Genomic DNA, 6,000 nt, shown 5'->3' with positions numbered 1-6,000 from the left:
TCACCTTGGTTTTGGCCAGAGCTACTGCCAAACTCTGTCAAGGAGGGGCCTGGTCCCAGGTCCCCTCACCACTTGGGTCTCCTGAAATCTGCCATGACCATCATCTATCCGGAGCTTCAGACTGGCCAGGCAGAACTGGGTGGGTGCACCTACTGGCTTGACTGAACTGCAACAGGGCCCTTAGTATGGCTGCTGCCTCCCCCCTTCAACTCCTCACGTTGCCAGGACCAACGTTGCAAAAATGGCCTCACCAAACCGCTCCCAAAGCAGCACCATTGTTTGACTGCCAGGCTCAGTGGAAAAACTCCACCCCCATCATCATAACCTTCAGACAGGCACCTCTTCCGCCACCGTGTTAAATAGCTGCCAGACAGATTCGATGTCAGTAGCAGGGTCCCAAACCATCAGCTGCCAATGAACACCACCATTCTCCGGTGGGTCCCATCTCTTGTCCTGCGTCCTGGACTGATGTAACGTGGGCCAGCTGGACATGTCTGAGGGCCTCACGCTCTTGGGGCATATATCTAACTGGGAAGCCCCATTGTTCTGTGCTCGAAGGACTGCTAGTAGGGACAAGTCCACCGCCACTCCGGCAGTGGCCTCCATCACTGTTCCCTCAGCATTTCCCATGATACTCCCCTGCCTTCTTATACCCTGTAGGGAACAGTTAGGCAAACAGCTGGAGACAAGGGGTGGGGAGGATGGAACACTGACTTACAGTCATGTTCCAAGCCTCCCACAACAGAAAACAGCAAGTGACATAGTTCTTGGCATGAGATGTGTTTCAATGCAGGCTTGAAAACTCAGCACAAAGTAACTGCAAAATTATTGCTAGCTGCTGCTGCTTCACATCTGGTTTTAACAGCCCTGTATGCCCCTCTCTTCCCCAGCTTCTGGATGCTGAGAATGGCGGAGAAGCTTTGGACCAGGGGTGGGTTCCGGCAGTCACAACTCCTCTGTGCTCTCTCTTTTTGGAAATTGATTGGCAGCTGTGGCGGAGACTTCCTTTCGGTCGGCCCTCCTCCTCCTCCTCTTGCAAGGGGTTGGCTGGCTGTGGGAAGGCCGGGAGGGTGCATGCACGGGCAGGGAGACGATGCCCTCCCCCTTAAGTGAGGGCCAAAGGGCAGGGAGGATCTTAGCATAAGGTGACCAGACGTCCCGCTTTTGGCGGCCAGTCACGATTTTGCACAATTTTTCCTGCGTCCCGCGGCGTTCTTAAAATGTCCCGATTTTTTGTTTATTTTTATCTTTACCAATGTAAAGAGGCTGCAAGGCCGTGGCAGATACGGGCCGCCAGCGGGTCTTACTGATTTTCTAGGATACACTACGTCCTCCATATTTGGGGAGAGACACTCGCTCCCGCACAGCACGATCACGCCGCAGGTTTTCAAAGCCACACTCTTGATTGGCTTGCAAACATCACGAAAGACGGCTTCCAAAGGAGGACAAAAAGCGCTGTAGCTGCACCTAAAGAATAGCCGTCTCTGTAGGAACGAGAATGTCACTCATCCCAATCCATTGAGACAAATATTTAATCTCTCAGTTCGATGCTTTTGGAAAGCAGAAAGCCTAGATATTCAAGGGAAGACTTATCCTACTCGCGATAGCATCGGGATTCTGCACTATAGCTCACAACATCGCTATGCAGTAGTAAATTGAAAAGATACAATATGGAAAACCGACGTCATTAAGCTGTAAGTCCTGAACTAATATATTAAGGAGTAAGCCTTACTGAATTGCACATTGTTATGTATATGCGAGGCCTCCAAAAAGAACGGGCGCGAGGGTGGAGGCGGAAACTTACATGGTGCGGCCAGCGTCTTTGACATGTTCGGGGACATTGCAAGGCCTTTGCAAGGTCCCCAGACTTGCCCAAGATTCCAGGCCTCCAAAAAGAATGGGTTCGGTAGCGAGCGGGGGGGTGGGAACTTACGCGGCATAGCCAGGATCTTTGACATGTTCGGGGACGTCGCAAGGCCTTTGCAAGGTCCCCGGACTTGCCCAAGATGCCAGGCCTCCAAAAAGAACGGGCACAGGAGCGAGGGCGCGGACGGGAACTTAGGCTGCGCGGCCGGCGTCTTTGACATGTTCAGGGACCTCACAAGGCCTTTGCAAGGTCCCCAGATTTGCCCAAGATCCCAGGCCTCAAAAAAGAACTGGCGTGGGCGCGAGGGCGGGGGTGGGAACTTGCACGGCTTCTCCCAGCACCTACTAGGTGCGGTACGGACAGTATTTTGCTCCGGCTGTGCTCGGTCCCCAAGCCGTCCCGTGCCGTGTTCTGCTGGAGCCAGATGGCAGCGGCAACAGAGCAGGAGAAAGCCTTAGCTTGTTAAGCCACCGCAGCGAAGATTCCCCAGAGGAGTCGAGAGCCTTGCAAGAAGGTGATTGCGAGCAACTTCCACCTGAGGGAAGGCGAGAAGGCATGGGGAGGGAGCTCGGGCAGCTGCCACAAGTTTGCTGCCGGGGGGGGGGGGAGGAAGAACTATCCCCCATCTCCTTTTTCTCCCTCCTTTTGTCCTTTTCTTAGCAATAGTATGGAAATTGTCAGTTGCTTTTGGACAATTTTTAATATCCCACTATCCCCCACCTCCTCTTTCTCTCCCTTTCTCCTTTTTGTCCTTTCTCCTCCTTCCCCCCAAAAAGGAAAGAGAGGGAGAAAGAGGAGGCGGGGAGTGGGATCCTTGCTGCACCAAGCTCAGAAAGCAGCAAGGATCCCACTATCCCCCACCTCCTAATTGCCCCTTTTCCCATTCATGTTTCTGCTGTGCCACGGCAGTCACTGGCACAGTCTCCCACACCCGGCAGCTGTCACCCTCCATTTGGCCATGCTCACACATTTTATGATTTTCAAACATTTTGTACATTTTTCTGTGTACAAAATATATATATTTGTAAATTATATTATTGTAAATTTATATATATATATAAATTATGCCACACAATGAAAAAATAACAGAATGATACGAGAAAGTTCTACAACTTATGGGTTTCATGAACTCCTGCCACAGCGACAGGGGATAACCTGGAGGCTTTCTTCGAAATAAGGGACATCCTTCTGGTGGCGAATACGGTGGAGGGTGTCCTACCCGTTTTCCTGGTCAGGGCAGGAAACAGCCTCCGCAATCTCATACGGTGGAGGGTGTCCAGGCCCATTTTCCTGGTCAGGCCAGGAAGCAACCTCCACAAGCTCTTCCTCATTTGGGGGCTGATGGACGATCGGCATCCCTGGATGTGTGTGGTGGTGATTTTGGAAGAAAAGGTCTACGTGTCATCCAGGAACCCAAAGAACTCAATCAGGGAGTTGGATCGCCGCGTATCCTCGCCCCAGGTGATCAGGTCGGCAGGTCCTCGCCACGTCAAGTCAGGCAAGCAGTGATAGGAGAAAGGTGGTCGAGGAGAGTTTGCAGCAGGTGGAGCTGCAAAATGAAGTCGCTGCTGAGGATGGTGGCTGCCGGTAAGATTTAAGAAATTCAGGATATAAAGACAAAGGTTAAGCGTGTTTTGCACTGCTGGGAGGCCAGGAGGCGTTTTTCCCCTATTGCCAATATATCTGTCCAGGGCATGTTTTAATGTCTGGTTGGCACGCTCAGCCAACGCCTGACCCTGGCTGTTATAAGGATTGCCAAATTTATGTACAATGCCCATTGGTTACAAAAAGTGGCAAATGCCATATTAGTGTATGCGGGCCATTGTCTGCTAAGATTTTGTGATTGACCCGAGTCAAAAAGAGAATTTCAGGACTGAATGGATATTTAAACTTAGATCTCAGTAGTCTTCCATGTGTCAAATGAATCAATTAACGTAAAATGTTATTCTTGTATTGTGGCATGTTTGTTTATTCATTGTAATGCATACTTCTTGTTTTTTTACATCTGCAACCATTTTATAAATAATTAAAATTACAATTTTCTTTGAATCTTATAGACAAAGAAGATTTCATTTCATTTTATTTCATTTCTTTTTATTTGTCTTGTATGCCGCCCACTCCCGGAGGACTCAATAATCCTCACAATAGTCAAGGGAAGGGGGATAAATAGACAAAGACAACACTTTAAAAAAGACGCAACATTCACAATTTCTGTGGGGCTGGATGTTTCACAAGCCCCCGGCCTGCTGGAGCAGCCAGGACTTGGTGGCTTTGCGGAAGGCCGGGAGAGTAGTAAGGGTCCGGATCTCCACGGGGAGGTCATTCCAGAGGGCTGGAGCTGCAACAGAGAAGGGTCTCCCCGGGGAGTCGCCAGCCAACATTGGCTGGCAGATGGAATCCGGAGGAGACCTAACCTGTGAGATCTAATCGGTCTATGGGAGATAATCGGCAGGAGGCGGTCTCTGGTACCCATATGCCTAATATATATATATATATATATATATATATATAATCTTCTAGGTTGGGCCTCATTTTAACTAGCTTCCGCCCATTACTTCTTATCATCTGGTGCCCTAGAGCAGTGGTCCCCAACCTTTTATCGCCGCGGACCAGTCAGCCTTTGATAATTTTACCGTGGCCCGCTGAGGGCGCGCAGGAGTGGGGGGGCGTTGTTCGCGCGCGCTGTAAAATGTAAAATTTTATGAATATTAACTAGGTTGCTTCTTTTAAGCTATTTAATGTTTTAAAAGTAAAATCTGATTTGACAACATTCTCAAGAGTAGTACATGAAAATTTGGCATAAACCTGCGTTATTCTTAGGTGAACATTCTGAGTAAGTTCTAAATAGCCGAATTTCTCTTATTCCTTTTGAGCCTGTATCCGCAAGACTCCATGCAACACATTCAAGGAACTCATATCCCTCCATGAAGTATGGAGCATTCCCAGAGTTTACAGAATACGCATCTTGACACCATATTTGACTCTTCACAAGGAGTAGAATACACAGCTATAAAACGGGAAGAAGCAGACTCGGTCGGGGGGCGGCAACGGGCGCTTCACCAGGCGGGTCGAAGGAGCCGCAGTCGGCTTGGCATTCGGGGCTGGGCGGGAGGCCTGGCGCACCGAAGCCTTCGCCTCTCGGAAGTGTCAGCGAACCGCCTGGTGACACGGGAGGTCGGCCGCCTGCCCCCTCCCCTCCATGGGAAGCACGAGGCTCCGCGTTGTTTCAGCCCGAGCGGCCGCCAGGCCAAGTGCGCGCCTTCGCTTTGGCGACAAAATGACAGCCCTGGAGAGCTACTGTGGTGCCAGGCTGGGCGAAGGGAGCCGCCGGCGGGCGGGCGCCCTCCCTCCCTCCCGCAGCGGAGCCTCCCTCGGCCTCTCGGAACGGCGAAGCTCCCCAAGTTCCCCCGAAACGGCCGCGCTGCGCCCCTCCCCCCCGCAACCTTAGTTTCTCCTTGGGAGGAAAATGCAGCGCCGCCGCCCCCTCCTTCCCCCCCTTGTCATTCCACGGGGCAGGCGGGCCGGGCGAGTCCGCGGACAAAGTTTCGCCTCCAGGCAGCCTCCGCCAGCAGCATCCCAAGTTCGGGCCGAGGCCGCCACCGCCGCCCCCTCCCTCCCGGGGCGAGCAGAGCAAGAGGGCGGGGGGGGGAGATCAGCTATCATGGCCCCCGGCCGCTGCGCGGCCCGTGCCAGGTACTCCACGGCCCGGCACCGGTCCGCGGACCGGGGGTTGGGGACCACTGCCCTAGAGAATAAGCCAATCTGCTCTTCTTTGTGTCAGATGCATAAGTACTTGAAAACAGCTATCTTGTCCCCCTTGGTTGCTCTTCTGTGCACATTTTCCAGTGTCTCAACGTTTTTATATCATGGTGACCAGCACTCAACTATGTATTCTAAGTGCAATATTGCGTAAAGCAATTCTATATTTTCTTGTTGTCTTGACATTATTCCTCTCTTTTTTTTTAATAATTTTTTTTTATTTTTGTTTCATAAACAACACATGCCCACAACAGTGGGGGGGAAAAAATCAAACAAAAAAGAACAAAAAACAAAACAGAGGGGAAAAAAAAACCACAAGTATATGTTATAAAAAATATCAGCTGGTTACAACAAGTTTTGTGCATCTCTTCCAT

At 51.0% G+C, this 6,000-nt stretch overlaps 1 pseudogene; it reads right to left on the bottom strand.

The window, feature by feature from the left end:
• Positions 1 to 327: 327 nt before the first annotated feature.
• LOC116502450 overlaps positions 328 to 6,000 on the bottom strand; it is a 28,788-nt pseudogene continuing 23,115 nt past the window's right edge.

This window comes from Thamnophis elegans, chromosome 2 (genome assembly GCF_009769535.1).
Source record: "Thamnophis elegans isolate rThaEle1 chromosome 2, rThaEle1.pri, whole genome shotgun sequence".
Taxonomy (NCBI): Eukaryota; Metazoa; Chordata; class Lepidosauria; order Squamata; family Colubridae; genus Thamnophis; species Thamnophis elegans.
Note: the sequence above shows the minus strand (reverse complement) of the source record. Positions and strands in the feature narration are given on the sequence as shown.